Source organism: Myxocyprinus asiaticus, chromosome 18 (assembly GCF_019703515.2).
Source record: "Myxocyprinus asiaticus isolate MX2 ecotype Aquarium Trade chromosome 18, UBuf_Myxa_2, whole genome shotgun sequence".
Classification (NCBI taxonomy): Eukaryota; Metazoa; Chordata; class Actinopteri; order Cypriniformes; family Catostomidae; genus Myxocyprinus; species Myxocyprinus asiaticus.
Genome location: NC_059361.1, coordinates 44,868,890 through 44,880,000, shown reverse-complemented (window position 1 = coordinate 44,880,000; position 11,111 = coordinate 44,868,890). Strand labels below are relative to the sequence as shown.

The 11,111-nt window shown below is 41.3% G+C and overlaps 1 long non-coding RNA gene across 1 annotated transcript in view; it reads left to right on the top strand.

Annotated features, from left to right (window-relative positions):
* LOC127456321 (uncharacterized) overlaps nucleotides 1-10,710 on the top strand; it is a 20,803-nt gene extending 10,093 nt beyond the window's left edge. The window contains exons 5-6 of the long non-coding RNA XR_007899820.1: nucleotides 9,812-9,889; nucleotides 10,267-10,710. This is a non-coding gene — a long non-coding RNA (uncharacterized LOC127456321). The remainder of the gene's footprint in view (nucleotides 1-9,811; nucleotides 9,890-10,266) is intronic.
* Nucleotides 10,711-11,111: the final 401 nt, after the last annotated feature.

Sequence of the window (11,111 nt, the reverse complement as noted above, 5' to 3'; positions counted from 1 at the left end):
TGCTCAATGGGGCAGTTTTAACTGTTCATAAGAAGGATAGCCTGAGGGAAAAAACTGTTCCTGTGCCTGACTTAGAGCTCTGAAGCGTCGGCCAGAAGGCAACAGTTCAAAAAGGTAGTGGGCTGGGTGAGTGGGGTCCAGAGTGATTTTTCCAGCCTTTTTCCTCACTCTGGAAGTGTATAGTTCTTGAAGGGAGGGCAGGGGTCAACCAATAATCCTCTCAGCAGTCCGAACTGTCCTTTATAGTCTTCTGATATCCGATTTCGTAGCTGAACCAAACCAGACAGATATTGAAGGGCAGAGGACAGATTCAATGACTGCTGAGTAGAACTGTATCAGCAGCGCCTGTGGCAGGTTGAACTTCCTCAACTGGCGAAGGAAGTACAACCTCTGCTGGGCCTTTTTCACAATGGAGTCAATGTGGGTCTCCCACTTCAGGTCCTGTGAGATGGTAGTGCCCAGGAACCTGAATGACTCCACTGCTGCCACAGTGCTGTTTAGAATGGTGAGGGGGGACAGTGTTAGGGTGTTCCTCCTAAAGTCCACAATCATCTCCACCGTTTTGAGCGTGTTTAGCTCAAGGTTGTTTTGACTGCACCAGACAGCCAGCTGTTTAACCTCCCTTCTGTATGCAGACTCATTGTCATCTCGGATGAGGCCGATGACAGTGGTGTCATCTGCAATCTTCAGGAGCTTGACAAAGGGGTCCTTGGCGATGCAGTCGTTGGTGTAGAGGGAGAAGAGTATGGGGAGAGCACACATCCCTGGGGGGCACCAGTGCTGACTGTACAGGTGCTAGAAGTGAATTTCCCATCTCACTGCTGCCTGTCCGTCAGAAAGCTGGTAATCCACTGACAGATAGACGTGGGAACAAAGAGTTGGTGTAATTTAGTCCGGAGAATAGCTGGGATGATGGTGTTGAATGCCGAACTGAAGTCCACAAAAAGGATCCTTGCATATGTCCCTGGTCTGTCCAGATGTTGCAGGATATGATGCAATCCCAAGTTGACTGCATCATCCACAGACCTGTTTGCTCGATAAGCAAATTGAAGGGGATCTAGAAAGGGTCCAGTGATGTCCTTCAGGTGGGCCAACACCGGTCTCTCAAATTACTTCATGACCACAGACGTCAGGGCGACAGGTCTGTAGTCATTAAGTCCTGTGATTTTGGGTTTCTTTGGGACAGGAATGATGATTGAGCATTTGAAGCAGCATGGGACTTCACACTGCTCCAGTGATCTATTGAAAATCAGTGTGAAGATGGGGGCCAGCTGGTTAGCACAGGATCTAAGACATGCAGGTGAAACGCCATCTGGGCCTGAAGCTTTCCTTATCTTTTGTTTCTGAAAGACACGGCACACATCAGCTTCACAGATCTTAAGTGCAGGTTGAGTAGCAGGAGGGGGGCGGAGGGGGGTTGCAGGAGGTGTTGGTGTTTGTGTGAAGTGAAGGTCAGAGTGGGTGTGGGGTGTGAGATTGGGCCTTTAAAATCTACAGTAGAACACATTCAGGTCGTCAGCCAGTTGTTGGTCCACCACAGGGTTGGGGGTAGGAGTCCTGTAATTTGTAAGTTGTTTCATGCCACTCCACACTGATTTAGGGTCGTTAACTGAAAACTTGTTTTTCAGCTTCTCAGAGTATCTTCTTTTAGCCACTCTGATTTCCCTATTCAGTGTGTTCCTGGCCTGATTGTACAAGATTTTATCCTCACCTCTGTAAGCATCCTCTCTGAAGCTGCCTGAGCTCTGCTGTAAACCATGGTTTGTCATTGTTAATGTTAAATAAGTCCTAGTAGGGATGCACATATCCTCACAGAAACTGATATATTTGATGCAACAGTATCTGTGAGCTCGTCCAGATTGGTGTCTGCAGCCTCAAAAACACTCCAATCAGTGCAGTCAAAGCAGGCTTGTAGTTCCAGCTCTGCTTCATTGGTCCATAACTTTACAGTCCTTACTACAGGCATAGCAGATTTTAGTTTCTGTCTGTAGTTTGGAAGAAGATGAACCAGACAGTGATCAGATAGTCCCAAAGCTGCTCTAGGGACAGAGCGATATGCATCCTTTATTGTTGTGTAGCAATGATCCAGTATATTTCTGTCTCTGGTGGGGCATGTAATGTGCTGTCTGTATTTGGGCAGTTCACATGTGAGGTTTGCTTTGTTAAAATCCCCAAGAATAATAATACCTGAGTCCGGGTATTTTTGTTCCGTGTCTGTGATCTGATCAGCCAGCTGTTGCAGTGCGGCATTCAAACACGCATTTGGCGCGATGTAAACACGCACTAGAATAAACAAGGAAACCTCCCGTGGCGAATAGAAAGGCTTACAGTTCAAAAAGAGCATTTCCAAATTAGGAGAGCACAACTTCTTTAATGTTGTTACATCTGTACACCAACTTTCATTGATGTAAAAACATGTTCCACCGCCTCTTGTTTTCCCCGTTAAATCCGTCATGCAATCTGCTCTGAACAGCTGAAAGCCCGGCAGGTGTAACGCGCTGTCCGGAATGGCTTCACTCAGCCAGTTTTCTGTGAAGCACAAGGCAGCATAGGTTGAAAAGTCCTTGTTGGTGCAGGTGAGGAGATGTAGTTCATCCATTTTGTTAGGAAGAGGGCAGAGATTCACTAAGTGAATACTCGGTAGAGCTGTTCGAAATCCACACCGACGGAGCCTGACCAGCGTGCCTGCTCGTCTCCCTCGCCTGCGTCTCTTGAACATCACAGCCGTGCCTCCAACTAAAATGTCCAGCAAAATGTCTGAATATTCAAAAACCGGGAAAAGATTGTCTGGTATATGCTGTCGAATGTTCAGCAGTTCATCTCTGCTAAAACTGACTGGAAAAAGATTACTAAACACAGGACAAACAAACAAAAACAACAAAACAATAGGAGCGCTCCACACCGAGGCAGCCATCCACAGCGCCATCATGATGCGCTGTGTGAGTGCAAGACACAGAAACATTTTGAACAATATTGTGAACAACAATATTCAAACAGTAGTGGGGAGATGGGGAACAGTGTTTTGTGTCTCCAATCGAGCCTTTTTTGGAGCAGACCCGGAGGGAACTACGGGCTCTGCTTTCCGCTTCAAAGGGTTGTGCCCGTCAGGAGCATTTTTGCTGCACGTGCTGATACACAGGTGCCGGTGAGGCAGCAGGTATGGGGATTTTAGTTAGGCGATGGCTCGAAACACAGCGACGGCGAACCGGCTGTGATGTACTCTGTTTGGGCATAAAGTGTCTCATAGCCTGTGACTGCTGCTGAGTCGTGACGTAATGCTCAGCAAACTTATTCACAGGCCGCCAAAAAGGCCGGCTGGAGACACTGGAGCATTCAACAGAGTGGGTTTTTCCTTTTCACTAATTTCTGTGAGGGTCAGCCATATATGTCAATCCAGAACTGCCAGGTTGCTCATGGACTTGCCGTGCGCAGTGATTTTCATGGCATGCAGCGCTAAATCTGTAGCAGCCGTTCTTGTCCATTTGCTTGAGGAGCTTGGCTTGAAATACCCGGAGCACCGCTATCGCGTGGAGTGCTGATCCAGCTTGTCCTGCCGCTGAGTAAGCTTTTCCCACCAGTGCGGACCTTTGTCGACAAGGTTTGAAAGGATGTATGGGGCGTGATTTCCACGGCCTGTTACTCTCTGGGCAGAGCTGTGCCGCTACCGCCTCCTCCACAGGTGGAAGTTGGGCAAAACAATTTTCTTCCCTGTGATCCACATTAGAGAGGATGAAGGGCATGTGCCAGGACTTAGACAGTTCATTATGAACTTTGGGGAAGAATAGGGCAGATTTGCGGGACGCTGCCGTTTGACGGTATCTGGACTGCAGGAACCATTCATCGAGGCGAGACTGTTTAGGTTCCTCTGGGGGAGACCACTCAAGGTGAAGCTCTTCGACTGCCCTTGTAAGGACGCAGAGCATCTCCCTGTCAGTGGCGCGTGCACGTTCCTCGCCCTCGCTTGGGGGAGGGGTGGCAGCATCACCCGCTGACCACTCGCCTGATGCAGCGAGAAACATGGCACTGTCATTATTATCCCCAGTGTCAGAACAACTGAACGAGACGAGGCCGCCCGCTCTTTCAGAAGGCCGGAGCTTGTCTCGCACATAGCATATCGGAAAACATGCGCTTCGTAGAGATTGAGGGGCTCGCGGCCCGTGTGCCGCCACGAGGACCACCTCAAAGTAATCCTGCTCGACCTTGCGGCCCCGCCGTGCCTCCTCGTGTGAATCCTCGGGTATCACAGAAGAGGTGGGTGGGAGGGCGCGTGAGGCTAAATCATCCCTCAGAACGAGGGTGATTCGCGAGCGAAGCGTCTTGAGGCATGAGCCCAGACAGTGAATGCAGCTCTCATGCTGATCTGTCAGCAGGATGTGCCTCTCGCACAAGGAACACTTACGGAACGACATCTTTAAAAAAACGTGAACGCGTAAATGACTCTTTTAGATATACAAATATATAAATAAATATATATTTATATTTATATCACACAATATACATACAATTGCTTTGTAAGGATACACAAAACCTGAAGAAGCGCTGTGGGGAATCAGAATGCTGAGGCCCGTTAATCATGCGGCGATGCAATGTGATGTTTGCCGGAGCACTGCAGGGGAGCGGAAAGACTTCCCGTGAAGATTCCACAAACTGCAAAGTAAGAGGGCTTCTAGATAAGTGATGATTGCTGTCTTGAAGGAAGAAATTCTGAGGAAATGGTGTTTGTGCACCTGCTTTTATAGCAGACAGCTTCACGCCATATCATGTGGAAGGCACTCCCCATATGCGTTAATAAACGCAATGTCAAGTGTACTGAGTTGTAAGGGAACTTTCCTTTACTTCAATGAACAGTGAATCAAAGTGTTCAGTAAACCTTTTGTAGTCGGTTCCCATATCCAAATAATCCTTAATTCAGAAACTTCTCACGTGCCTGGATGAATTGCCGGTGTCTGAATGATCTTCTCACGTGTCTGAATGAATCTCGCATGTCTGAAGGAATTATGGAAAGCCAAAAAGGGCAGAAAGGTCAGAATTCACAAGTTTTGTATCGCCGTATTAAGCTTTGAAACGCGTTTAGCGGCATTAAGTAAACATGTGTTGTCATGCGTTAAGTAAATGCCACATGGCATCTGGTGTTAACTTAGCGCCTCACGCCACTTAAAGCCCAAACATACTCTACGCTAGTACGTGAATGCAGATGCATCTTGCTACACAAGCTCGATTTCACGCATCGTTGCGTTGTGAAATGCGTCAGCGCTCAATTCATAACACAACGCAAGTACGTGCTGGATTCTCAGCGTTGCCGCAAGGGGCGCTAGAGCGGATTTTCTTCTTTCAATCAACAGCTGTCATGGCAGACTCGGGCAGCAATTTGAGTTGAAACTTTTTTAATTCATACAAATTTTTGTCCAGAGTCCATTAAAATGAACTTGTTTTTTCTCCGTGTCTCTCTCCACTCCTTAACCATCGACTCATCTACCACATCCGGGCTGCATCCAAAAACTTAGGCAGCTGTTAATGGCTTAACTGACAGCTGTTTTGAATGAATGAAACTCTTAAGGAACTGGTGTCCGAACAGTTTGAAAAGCACCTTATTTTCATCCTGCCTCCGTATACAGCCTCCGAAGGCAGCATTTTCCTGGTTTCGGACTCAACAACGGCTTCGTGGTCACGTCTAAAAAAATCTATTGCCCTCTTGTGGTCTGAGCAGACCACCAGAGCAACGCAAGAGTGCACATAATGTATGTACAACGGGACTATGTGTTGGCCATGTGTTGGCCATGTGTTGGCCAAGTGCTTACGTCTGTGATTGCGTACTTGCGTGAAGTATGTTTCGGCCTTTAGCACATTCATTTGCTCATCTACATAACTCCTCCTCTATTGCGTTTGAGGTATCTTTGGCAAGTCGGAGGATTCAAATCATTAACGATTCAAATCAGCAATGAGGAAATTTGTTTCACAGTGCAAACGCACATTAAATGACTACACCCGACTTTTGTTGTCATATAATGCAGGACCTGATGTCCTTCTGTCATTACATAGGTAAGAATTTTGTCTCTGCAGTCCAAAACTATTTATTCCACTTCTCACATGAAAATTGACTCAGGGTTTGAGTTCAGGTTTAACAGCTAGGTGGCTGACAAAGCTGGCTATTCGCTAACCAAGACTCTATTCAGTAACATATTTAACAATTTCGCTAACCAAGACTCTATTCAGTAACATATTTAACAATTTTGTATTCACTTACTGCAGTGTACGTGTTGCTAACAGTGACGTGCACAGACCTTGTGACAATAGTTGTTGCTTGTGCCCCTGTAGCCCCCGTTCTGTGCACGTCAGTGGTTGCTAATATTACAGAAGTATTGCTATTCTGTTTACAGACATAATTGCTGTTTGTCAACTTTTATTTTTGTTATGCAAATGTATTATTGCATGAGACAAAGTATGTCAGAATCATCGTAGGAAGATTGTTTATTTAAAAAAAGTTTAATCTGCTACTCTACAGACAGTCTTGGACATCGACCATAGCTGATTTGTAGTGGATACATAGGTTCACCATCTTATACATTTCTGATGTCTTCTCGTGGTTGTTCTATAACACAGATGGCAGATATTCTACAATATATATTTATCTACAGTAAAAGATATTTAAGGTAAATTGTGGTTATATTATATAGTGATATTTCATTGATCACACACTTTAATACATAATTTCTGCATCATGTAAAACTTGTATGATCTGCAGAGATTTACTTCGTTGTCTGCAGTAGGGTTGCGCAGTTTACCGGTACTAACGAAGTATCGCAATACCAAAAATAATTTAAACTGTACGATATCATCTTGTTGCTAATTTCGGTACCATATTACAATATGCTGTCATTAGCAAAATGATATGAGATGTCACAGTTTTGAGATGAAATAAATGACAATTTGAAAATAAAATAAACCTCTGGATATGGCCAAGTGTGATCATTAAACAGCAGAAGGATGTAATTGAATTAAATATTATACAGTCACATGCGCTGCACCCTACAGAATGAACAAGAGGTGCCACTCTGCTCTGCCATCTGCTTCTCATACACACACATGCGTACACGCATGCGCACACACTCACACAAACGCGACACTGCTGGTGCTTAATATTCATGCTGTGTGTTTAGAGTATAAACGGCTGTTAACACTTAAATGAACTCGTCGGGTGCAACTCGGATATTTCAGCTCGAGAGTCGCGATGGTATTATTCCAGCGTTAATGGGAAGCTTGATATAACTAACCCATTAAAAACAGGAAGAACTCAATGGTGTGTCAAAATAAAAGTCCCGCTTAAACTGGATGCATGAAATTGAAGACAGAAAAATATTACTGTATAAAAATGTAATCGGTGTTGCATTACTAAGTAATTAATTACTGTAATTAAATACTTTTTTCTTTGAAAAAAGCAAAGTAAGGGATTACTCTTAATTTATCAGTAATTTAATAACATTTACTTCTGATGTAACTGTGTTAAATACTGTATAGACTATAGAACAATTCTATATAAAACAATAGTGCATTTAAAATCGGAATTTAAGTTTAATGTTAAAATATATGTTTTCTAATTTAACGCTGCCCCCTTAAACTCTTTGGCCAGCTCATGATTAATTTATTTGATTTTATATGATTTATTTGAAAGAATTAAAAGAACAGTTTCATGTCTATCCTTGTATTTTCCATCTGGTCGAGGTTGATAAGAGTTTTAGAAAGTAATAAGTAATGCAATTACTTTTCAGACAGAGTAATTAGTACAGTAATCTAATTACACTGTAGAAGATGTAATTAGTAGTTAGTAATTCATTACTTTTTAGAGTAACCCAATACTGAATGTAATATTCAAAAAGTAGCAATAATACTCATAATAACTATTCTATAATATTAAATGGTTGTTTTAATATTATTATTATTATTATCTGTAAGCAATATCACAAATGCAAGTGTTTTATCAGCATGTTGTGATTCAGTCATAGCTGCCTTGTGCCACAGGTAATCAGATTTTTTTTTTTCATAATACTATCTGTTGTGCAGCATTTTAATTGACAAAAAAAAATTTTTTTTTACATATATATGTATATATATATATATATATATATATATATATATATATATATATATATATATATATATATATTATGAAGTCATTGTGAAGAAGGCTCATCAGCGCCTCTTCTTCCTGAGACAGCTGAGTAAGTTTGGAATGAACCGCCACATCCTCACATGGTTCTACACCTGCACTGTAGAGAGCATCCTGACTGGCTGTATCTCCGCCTGGTACGACAATAGCACCGCCCACAACCGCAAAGCACTGCAAAGGATGGTGCGAACTGCCAGACACATCATCGGAGGTGAGATTCCCTCCCTCCAGGACATATATACAAGGCGGTGTGTGAAAAAAGCTCGGAGGATCATCAGAGACTCCAGCCACCTGAGCCATGGGCTGTTCTCACTGCTACCATCAGGCAGGCGGTATCGCAGCATCAGGACCCGCACCAGCCGACTTCATGACAGCTTCTTCCCCCAAGCAATCAGACTTCTGAACTCTTGATCTCCCACGATCAAAATACATCAGCACTGCACTTTATTACTCTTACTCTTATATCTCACACCGGACTGTCATAAATTATATTATAATATATTATATTCTCTCTTAACAACTGACTATCAACCGACAGCCTGAATGTCAATACAGTACATTACAACCTACTGTACATTCTATATATACTATATATACTTTTTTATTTTATTGAATAATGTGTATTCTATATAGTGCGCATTGTATACTGTACAGTGTATGTTATTATTTGTATATTGTGTTGTGTGTAATTATGTGTATATCAGACGTTTAAATTGTGTTGTAAATCTGATGTTTATTGTAAATTGTGTTGTGTAAATCTGATGTTTATTGTAAATTGGTATATGTCTCATCACTGTCACGACTACTATGTTGCTCGGAACTGCACTCAAGAATTTCACACACCATTGCACTTGTGTATATGGCTGTGTGACAATAAAGTGATGTGATTTGATTTTTGATATATACATTTTTTTTTTTTTTTCAAATTGATACATACAGCTTTAATCAAATAAAAATATTATTTTTATTTGATTAAATCTGTATGTATCAATTTGATTAAACACCATTTGATCATAACATTTAATTAAAACATTTAACATGGAATCCAGAAAAATTCAAACGGAAAACGCATAATTTGTATCTGAAAGACTTAATGCAGTTCTTTTAATTAAGTCATTTTCTGTGTAATTTAATACAAAATCTGAGGCTTTGTATTTGTTAATTATAGTATTGATACCGAGGTACCAGGGCTGGCATCATACTAAAGCCAAAATTTTGGTATCGGAGCAACCCTAGTCTGCAGAGCTTTATTTATTTATTTATTTGTTCCTGGCTGATACAACAGTGATCTTCAACTTAATACAGTATTAGTGTAAATGCAGCATCATGCCAAAGCATACTTTTTTGGTTACTAATGCCATTGTAGAGAAACTGTATTCACAGTCGTAAATGTTACAAATGATTAATTTACTCTGCAACCAAACATTTTATTACAAAGAAACTATGAGTAGTACTCGGCTGGTCATGTGATCTTATTTCAGCCCCCATGAAAAGTGTAGAATAAGACAATAAGAATTTTTTTCTAGAACACTGATATGTAACATTAATTATTATATTTTAAGGCATGTTAGTCAGAGTCTGATATATGGGTGTTACAGTCAAAGTTAAAATATATAAAATAACAGTGTCATTTAATGTTTCATTCAGCAGGTGAATGGCCTGCAGGTAGGAGTCCTGTAGCCAGCTGGTGTGGGTTTCGATGCTGTGATATCAACTTTATTTCATGTGAGTGACATCATTTTAAGCATATTTTTTTAAACCAGGCCTATTATTAATTTATTTATGTGTTAAATGTTTTTTACTATTTATTTTTTATGAGTGCACCTTGAAGGATCCTACTCAACAAACCCACTTTCCATACTTGGATCTGCTTTTATCTTTTTTTTTATTTGTATGGTGCTTTAATCTGTTGAAGTCGAATTCATAATTAAACACAACAGATTCAGCCTTAGATGAAAACATATACCTATAACTTTATGTCACCTTGATTAATAAGTTAAATGCAATGATAACCAATAAATTTGAGTTGTTATTGTTTTTTTTCTGGGTGTACCAGATCTGTGAATTCATAAGTAAATAATGTAAAAATGTATTTATTTCAGATTTAAAACAATTCAAACAGCAGTGGAACAACCATGGTTTGAGAACTGAGAGGCACCGGTCCCCTATGCAGATGTTTGTCCGCGGTTCCCTGGCACAGCAGAGGCGACTAACAACTGCAATGCAGAACATATTTGGACCAAGACACTCAGACTTTTTATTCTATCACCGCAACACGCACATCATGGTGATTTTGCTTACTATCAATGCCTCAAAAAATTTTCACACATTACACACTGTGATACACATCCATTTCACATTATATGTACTTTTCATACTAAGCATTCAGTCAGTACACTGGCCTTGATCAACATTGTTCAACAAAAGAACAGTCAAGGAATTGCACATTGCAACTCTTGCTCTGTCTAAACTGAAATATATTTATATATATATATATATTTTTTTCTTTTTCTTTTTTTTTTCTCCCCAATTTGGAATGCCCAATTCCCAATGTGCTCTAAGTCCTCGTGGTGGTGTAGTGACTCGCCTCAATCCGGGTGGCAGAGGACGAATCTCAGTTGCCTCCGTGTCTGAGACCGTCAACCTGCGCATCTTATCACGTGGCTTGTTGAGCGCGTTACCGTGAAAGCAACTGAGATTCATCCTCCACCACCCGGATTGATGTCACTACACCACCACGAGGACTTAGAGCACACTGGGAATTGGGCATTCCAAATTAAAAAAAAAAATCAGTGCAAGCACAAGTACAAAACTATTTCATTAAACCTACACATGTATATTCTTGTTTAAATGATTGCATTCATATGTTTATACACTTATCCTGAAAACAACAAATGCAAATATGACACCCATGTCTGTTGTAAAACTATTTCAATGATATTGACAT